Source organism: Thamnophis elegans, chromosome 13 (assembly GCF_009769535.1).
Source record: "Thamnophis elegans isolate rThaEle1 chromosome 13, rThaEle1.pri, whole genome shotgun sequence".
Classification (NCBI taxonomy): Eukaryota; Metazoa; Chordata; class Lepidosauria; order Squamata; family Colubridae; genus Thamnophis; species Thamnophis elegans.
This window is the reverse complement of record NC_045553.1, coordinates 34,824,506-34,833,313: the sequence shown is the minus strand read 5'-3', so window position 1 is coordinate 34,833,313 and position 8,808 is coordinate 34,824,506.

Genomic DNA, 8,808 nt, shown 5'->3' with positions numbered 1-8,808 from the left:
AATGTCAGTTCCTTACACAAAAATTAATAAGGTACAATGTAATGTTTAGATGGCTTACACCAGAGGGACTGATGATTACAAGAAAATGTAATGTAAAAGATGTAAAAAAAAGATGTAAAAAAAATGTAAAGTGTTGCAAAGATGTGAAGTTTGTACAAACAAAATATAATATAATAAAATAAATGAAGTAGAGAGCAAAGAAAAATGTGCATAGGCCCCTTCAATCGGCATATGTACCTGTTGTTGTTTTTTAAATGAAGAACGTACACAAATTCTGCCCCATAACACAGTTCTGTCCACATCTGAGATCTGAGATCAGCCTTTCCAAACCATTACTTGCAGTTTTTCTTCCTTAAAATGTTGTCTCTTTGCTGGGAGGTGTCCCCCTTTTAAAATAACAATTACAGTGTCATCACACAGGACAATGCTCAAAAGGAAGGGTGGATTTCCCCCCAAGATAATTCACCTTTTAAAAAGAGAAGGTTATTTTAAGTACATAGAAAATGCAGAAAAATCAGCAGAGGAGTGGCTTGCGCTGCTGTCTAATCTTCCTTTTTTTGCCAGGTGAGGATTATTTTACATTCAGGGCCTTCTCCCTCTCAAGTCGCCTTTGCCAGCTTGTTTATCATTTAGAGACATGAATAAATTACATTGAGCTACAATAATTCCACACAGAGACACAAGGATCGCTGGGTGATCAGCTTCATGGACCTCTGTTTTAGATATTGATAGTTTCCCCACTGTCCTTAAAGGGTTTTGTATTGTTGTGCCAAAATAATTGTCATTTATTTGTAAATAGTAACTGTGCCTGAATGATGCTGTAAGTCCCTAAGGGAAATGAGGCATACTCTCTTGAAACACAAAGGGTGTGTTGCACCACTTTCACAGGCTTGTTATGAAGATAAGAGATCACATATATTTATGGTAACAACTAGTTTTAACTGGATTACTATCAATTATGCTTTTGACCTGTAGGAAGTTATCACCCAGCCCTCTCCCAGAAAAATGAAATATCCTAGGAAATATTGAAAAGGCAGAATATTTATCTGGGTGTGAAAAGGAAGAAACATGTTTTAAAAGACAGAATAGCTCCCTGTAAGCTTCCTGCCCATCCCCACTTTGTCAATGAGCCATTAAGAAAGCCAAGCTAGTCCACCTTACATAATAAAGAGTTCTCCCCTTCAGCTCCAGGGGATGGGATTAAGGCATGGTAATATTGGCCCTTTATCCAACTCGCCACATGGCATCTGAGAACTCAACCAAACCTGGATTCAAACCTGGATTCAAAACGCAGCCTAGAGAGTTGCCCCTGCATGGCCCCATGGGAGTCTGACAACCAATCAGAATACAAGATCAAGATCAAAGGCCAGAGAGGGCATAAAACCAGGGACTCAGCATCTCAGTCCTTTCTTCTCTCTTCTCCACCAACATTGAAGCACATGATCACCTTTTCTGTTCAGGACTCAAGCCATGTGGTCCTGTCCGCCAATAAACCATCTTTCCAAGCAGCCTCCATGTCTTCAGTGTCTTTTCCCCTACTTGGAGCTGAACCCAGAAGGACATTTCTTACATCAAACCCACACATATAGCCTATCTGCTCTAAACTGCGGCACCCAAATACTGTATACAGTCTCTTAAACTAAATAACCATGACTTTCAATTTTCACAACCTCCAAATATTTGATAGAGATTAGCTTTCCCCAAAAGTGGGTTTTTGAAGGCTAGCCGAGAAAGAATAGGCATATTTTCTACATGTTAGGTAGTTGTTAGACATAAGAGCCTCTGTTAGAAAGAAAAAAAATAAAAAGTATTAGAGCTAAGCAAAAACAAAAACCTCTACTGCTTGTTCAGATTTGACCCTTCTCGCTGCTTGATTTGGCATTTCTTGCTAAAATCTTCCCGTATTGCTCCTTCTAGCCCTTACCAGAAAATAAATCTAGAAATAACTAAATGAAAATATATTCAAGTTACAATAAGTGTAAATAAAAAGAAACCTTAGTGGTATAAAGCAGTGGTTAAAGAATCTAATCTGGGTCGGTCATTGGGACCAAAGCAGGGGTGGCTTCCTGCCAGTTCTAACCTCTTCTATAGAAGAGGTTCCACAAATCTACAGTGCCGTTTAGAACCGGTTCCAGCTCCCTCCCCTCACCTAACTGCACATCATCAAGATGAAGAGCGAGAGGAGGAATTCTGGGAGTTGAAGTCCACAAGTCTTAAAGCTGTCAAGTTTAAACACCCTGGGTTATTTTTTTCTAAAGGGTTAGGGGTACAAGGGTCTTGTAACTTGACAGCTTTAAGACTTGCGTGCTTCAAATGCCAGTTTCTGAGCCAACATTTTGGCTGCTAAGCAAGAGTGTTGTTAAGTGAGTTTCACCACATTTTACAAATTGGCGACACCCACCCAGTCACATGGCTGGCAAGCCACTCCCACCCAGTCACATGGCTGGCAAACCACTCCCACAAAGCAGGCCACACCTACAGAAGAGGTTCTAAAAAATTTTGAAACCCACCACTGAACCAGAGGTTTAACCTTCTGAGCTTTCGGACTTGTGTTGGAGCCCATCCTCTGGGAACTTCTCTGTACACATTCCAGCAGAAAGTTCCTGGAGGATGTGCACCAGCACGAGTCCAAAAGCTTAGAAGACAAAACCTCTGGTCCCAATGACCGAAGAAATGCACAGATGAACTTTAGGCAATATAAAGAATAATTTTAAAGATTAAACCAATGTATTGGCATATAAATTGTTACAGATTACAGCCAACTTTGTTAATTGATAAAATACAAATCCTGAATTACACCCACAGTTAAGAAGACTTAAGAGAACTGTAAATAGTGAGGTGAGAAAAAAATGGACAGAAATGCCACAGATGATGATAATACCCATGTTAAAATCTCCTTAAGGTTTTCCTGCTGTGAAATTCACAACTGGAAGAGGAATCTAAAACTCTTGTACACTTATGCTTGCACATTAGCTGTGCATGCTAATATATACTGTGGAAGTCAGTAGGACTTAGTTCTAATTACACCTACATATTACTGGCTGAACACAACTCCTTCTTGTTACTACAGCCCATCAAGTCAACCCTGATTCCTGCAGATTACAGGGACAGGTCTGAGCAGTTTTCTTAGCAAGGTTTTTAGAAATGGTTTCCCACTGCCTTCTTCCGAGGAATGAGAGAGAGAGAGTAACTGGCTCAAAGTCACCCAGCCAGCTCCCATGCCTAAAGCACCACTAACAATCTCCCAGTTTCTAATCCAGCACTTTATCCTTGACTCTACTGAACTGGCTCTCTTATTTAACAAAGTTAGCCAACCTCATTTTAGATTACTGTATTGTGCAATCTCATGTGCAGGATGGGATTATGGGTTCGCTATCTTAGGTGAAACCCTGATAATTATATTAACTGAGTAAACCATAATTAAGTTAAGCATGGGTATATTGTACAAACACAACTGCTCTTCTGAGATTTCTCTCTTTTGCATTCCAAGATCATTTTTTAAATGTGGTAAATAAAATAATAACCTCGATTAGAGTGTTTCAGAACTACTTGGGTAACCCACTTGCCAATATTTGAAACAGTCCAAAAAACCTTGATGTTTATGGAGATTCTCAGTCATCCAGGTCATGGTTTTCCCAAATATACTTTTTCAAGAGAAATTTGACTTTTCTTTTCCTTGAAGCTGTTTCACTTCTCATCCAAAAGGCTTTTTCAGTTCTTCAGAATAAGTTTCTTGAGTGAAAAGCAAAATGTCTTCAAGGAAAAATGAAGAAAGTCCAGTTGCCTTTTGAAAAAAAAACAAAACAACTTTTGAGCCCCTACCTGACATTCCCTGGATATTTTTCACTGGTTTGATAGTCTTATTTATTACCTGTCCTCCAGGAATTCAAAAGTAGTTTATTAGGGTGGAATTTCCCTTCATCTTTTTTCTTTCCAATCTAATGGAATGATAAATATAAGTTATAGGAAAGGTTCAGTATTCTATCTATCAGCATAATGATCCTATAAATATGAACTAAATGAGACCAATTTAAATCTTTGGAGAGGAAGAAAAAGCAAATTAAGTTTGAAAATAGACCAGATCTGTCTGAGGATTGTGGAGGAAAACAAATCTCCCTCAGTTTCCCCAATGTATTATCCCAGCTGGAAGAGGCAGCTGGATAGCCAATAGTTGAATTTGATCCTTCCTACCCTCAGTCCTATATCCCAGGATATAGACAAACCCAGTAAGCATACAAAGAGACAATAGGGAAAGCAGAGAAATGCCTAAGTAGTGATACTATTTGTTAAGATGCCACTGCAACAAATTTGTTACTCTGAAGAAAATATAGATGCCTAGATAGTGATACTATTTGTTATCCTGAAAATAACATGTTTTCTGCTACATATGTTATTTTGAAGACAATATAGATGCCATTGCTACTATATGTATTAATCTGAAGAAGATGTAGATGCCACTGCTAGTAAATGGATTGGACTGAGGCCCCAAAGCTTGCTCTGCTCTGCTCACTCTACATTCTCTACTTGTTATCCTGATGTGGGATAGGTTGGAGTGAGAGTGCTGGCTCAAGATTGCCCCCTGAGTGCCCATGGTGGAGGGTGGACTTGAATGTGATTTTTACAGTATCTCAAGTGTCCAATATTCTTTATTGGTTTGTTATTAAGTGATGCACATGGGGTCCTCAGTTCCTTTACTGTGGTGCTATAGGAATATGTCTTGGCTGATTTAAAATCTCCATTTCCCATGCTTATTAAAGCCACCTTTTCACAGTAGGTTGACCTGGGACCTGGACAATATGCCACTTGTGAACACGGCTGCTCTTGTGGTTGGCTACTAGGAATCCCTTCTACAGTGAAAGCAATTCACATGCCTCAGGGAAGCAAGAGAGGCCATTAGTTACACAAGCAATGGGTCTTAATTGCCACTGATTCTTCTCACCTCCTACAGCTCTGCGTTAACTTGTTCCACTTGAGAAAGCAAAACATTATCTACTCAGAGGGGCTGAATCAAAGCCTAGCCCACGTGTAGGCAGAGGCAAGGGCTCTTAGTCATCTTGAAGCTACCTTCTGAAGGAGTATCCTTCCAAAGCTGCTTCCCCCGTATGCTGACAGCTGCTCTAGCTGCCCCCAGCAGTGACAGCAGGAACTCAGCTGGGGCCATCTGGTGCCTACTAGCCTGCAAGAAATGAGAGCTGCTAGCTTTGGTTTCTTTAAAGAAGGAGACACATTAAAGGGAGGAAGAGAAGGAGGAGGAATTTCTTAGTGGGTTGCAATTGTAATAGCCATGTAGGATCTCTAGGAGTTTCTAAATACCAACTTCTCTGAAATGAAAAGAAAACTTTTAGCTTCCTGCTTTGCTTCGAAGCTTCTGATGGGTATCTGCTTGCCACCATCAGAAAGAGGATGCTGAGCTGGTCCTTTTTCACATAACCTAAATTCCCTAGATACAACCAATTTCGTTGTATTTAAGTACAATTGGCAATAAAGATTATACTTATGACTCCATTTAATAGTGTGCAGATACTCCAACTCTTAGTGCAGTTTGAACTAAGAACAGTAGCTTACTATTACTGTAGGAGGACAGTCATGTAGTCTATGGTAAACAGAATCCAGTCCCTTTTGACTAATTTGTTTCAATAGAAAGCACAAGATTATCCCTTGTAATATTATTTGTTAATCAAAAAAGATGCTTCCAGACTCATCCTGAATTTTATCTGGGTATTCAAGCAGGAATGGTGAGTTTATTGCCTTCTAAAAGTTGCTGGATTACAATCTTCAGTAGCCCAGCATGTGGGACAAGTATGCTGGGAGAGGTCAGCTACAGAGATCCACAGAGTCCTTACCTTGTCCTTTTTTTTTAAATTCATGGTGTACATGTGTATGCACAGACACACAAGCATACACATATTCTCAGAGCTCTGGGGAGCTACAGGGAAGATTCACTACTCAGTGTAGTTCCATAGAAGCAATGTTGAGAGTTGGGTTTGACTGAGAGAGGCTGCCTCCAGATGACCTAACCATCTGTATGGCCTACTAGGGACTTCACCTTGGTCTTCCAGAGTGAAGTCCAACACCTAAAACATGCTGGTGCTAAAAGCAAGTGAGGAATACCATCTGCCTGGGCTGACCAGGGATAATGGGAGCCAAAGTCCACCATATCTGGCATGCACCGAGTCAGGAAAAGTTTTTCCTCAAAAGATAGGTAGGGCTTGACAATATGGTGCTGGAGGGAGATCCATCAGGTTAGGTGCTCTAAGCTAGGGTGCCCTACCTTGGCAAAATTAAGACTTGTGGATTTCAACTTCCAGAATTCACCAGCTGTCCATTCTAGGAGTTGAAGTTCACAAGTCTTAAAGTTGCCCAAGGTTGGACACCCCCTACTTTAAGCTTAGAAAGGAATAGGAGTTGGCTTACCTTTGTTTTTTCCATAAGTGCAGTGGTGGATCATTTTTTCTCAAGATCACCTTGAAAGGAAGAACCTTCTCTAACACGCTGGACAAAAGGAATCACAATGAACCTGTGAACTACCATGTGGCTACTTTACATTGAAGCCCATGCTGAACGGAAATTGCCTCTCTTTCTAAACAATTGCTCCCAGTTGTTAGCTATGTGTCATATTCTTCTGAAATACTTCCCATTACATTCTCAGGGGATCAACAAAGAAAGAAAACCCAAAGCTTTTGAGCAAGTACAAAAAGTAGCTTTGTCTAAGTAACTCAAGTTGGTACAAAATTGCATCTAAAAAGTTGAGACAGAGATTTTCCCCACGCCTACCATAGCAGATGAGCTCAACTTTGAGTACAGCTGGATTTTTTTAAGTACCTCCCCTCTCTTCTTGAAAACACTGAGGATGATTTGGCCGTGAGCCACTGTGATCCTTTCTATGGAAAAAGGAACATATTTATAAATGAACATAGAGAAGCAGCACGGGAATATGACGACTTGCTTCACATGTCATAGTGGGCCAGAAATGTCAAAGCCTGATTTGCCAGCCTCCATTTTTGTGCTTCACAAAGCGGGTGGGAGCAAAAATATACAACCTTTTCTCCTTGAAAAATGGAGTTATTAAGTTGTGCAAGTGCTGAAGGCACCAGGGTGACCATTAAAGTTCTTTCACCCTTGCTGCCCTCCCTAATTTTTGACATTCCTGCAGAAAGCTTGGATTGATTAATAGCAATGGCACTTAGACTTATATACCCGCTTCATAGTGCTTTTACAGCCCTCTCTAAGCAATTTACAGAGTCAGCATATTGCTCCCAACAATCTGGGTCCTCATTTTACCCACCTTGGAAGGAGGGAAGCCTGAGTCAACCTTGAGCCCCTCAGGATTGAAATCCTGGCAATGGGAATGCAGAGTTAGCCTGCTTTCTAACCACTGCACTACTAGGGCTCCTTAGTAACCTTAGGTACGTGTTGTGGCCCGGCAGGAGCCGTTGGAGCTGCCACCAGACTCCGACAGCGAGGGGCCTTATGAGTTGGCCCTGGAGGATGTGGAGGACCCTGGACAGGGTTCCGACTCCGAGAAGGGCGCAGAGAGACTGGTTGGCCACCAGGTGGCACCTGAGCCTTGGATCAGTGGGGAGGAGACAAGAGAGAGTGATCCAGAAACCACCTGTGAGTTGTTCTGGGATGCACGCCATCGAAGGGCTACTCGGACAACTACATAATGACAGGAGGTAATTATGCTCAGCTGATGCTCATTAAGCTCCTCTCCAGATTATAAAAGAGACTGCTTGTGCCACACCCTTCTTGCAGAAGCCAACGTTAGGGACTAATGAGAAACAAACTTGGCGGGCTGGATTGCTGCCAAAGTTTGTTTGCATTGCTGCCAAGGTTTGTAGGATTTGCTGCCAAAGTGCTTATCTCTTTGTTGATTTGGCTTTCAGCTAATGAGAGTGTGGACTTATTAAAAAACATTCTCATTTACGTTTGTCTCGGCTTTCGTTCCTGGACGGAGGAGGGGGGTCAGAACAGGTATGGTAGATTAAGTTGAAGTAAATCACCCTTGACTATTTTGCACAGCCATTCTTCCAGTTTAATTTAAACCAGCTGGTAACAAATCTCCAGAGTGGTTGACGCGATGGTTTTCCAGCTGGAACCTGCTAGAGACCAGACAGGTACTTCTGCCCATGGATCAAAAGCAGCAACTCTCTCATAAGCTTGAAAGAGTTGAGGAGTTGGAGACTTGAGGAGGTGGATTATGGTCACTGGGGTAACTGATAGCAAACTCTGTGTCCCCAGAAACAATAGAGGAAGCTGGTCTCTTTTCAGTGTTGGAGAAGAGAGGAGTGCTGTCCTTCGGACCACAAGTCTGCTGCTTCCTTTCTGGCAGGCAGGCTGGAGAACTGTTGCCGTGGCAACCACAGGGTTACTGCACCACCTTTCTTTATCCTTGGATGTGCCAGGTTCCCAAACTGACAGTTTAAGGATGTTGAATCTCTGGCTGCCCTCCCCCCCATCCAACCAGTTTCTCCACTTGGTGCAGCTGGTGAAGATCCCAACGGCTGTGAAATAGTAGGGAAGGAACTTACACATTGTCCTTCTCTTACCTGGGAAACTGTCTGTTGCCCTTTTGCACCTCAGAATCATATCCCAGCTGTCACATTGCCCACAATGTTCACGGATGATAAACTTGAGGGGACAGTTCCAGATGGGTCAGTGATAAAAGAAGACGCTGATGTGTTGGCAGAGTTGAGACGTGTGCTTGTGTCAGCCTTCCCAATGCCTTCAGAGGCAACTCAAAGGATCACCAGAGATCATGACTTCTCTCGGAGGGCATCCTGGCTCTGGGATTTCTTTGGCTCTGCA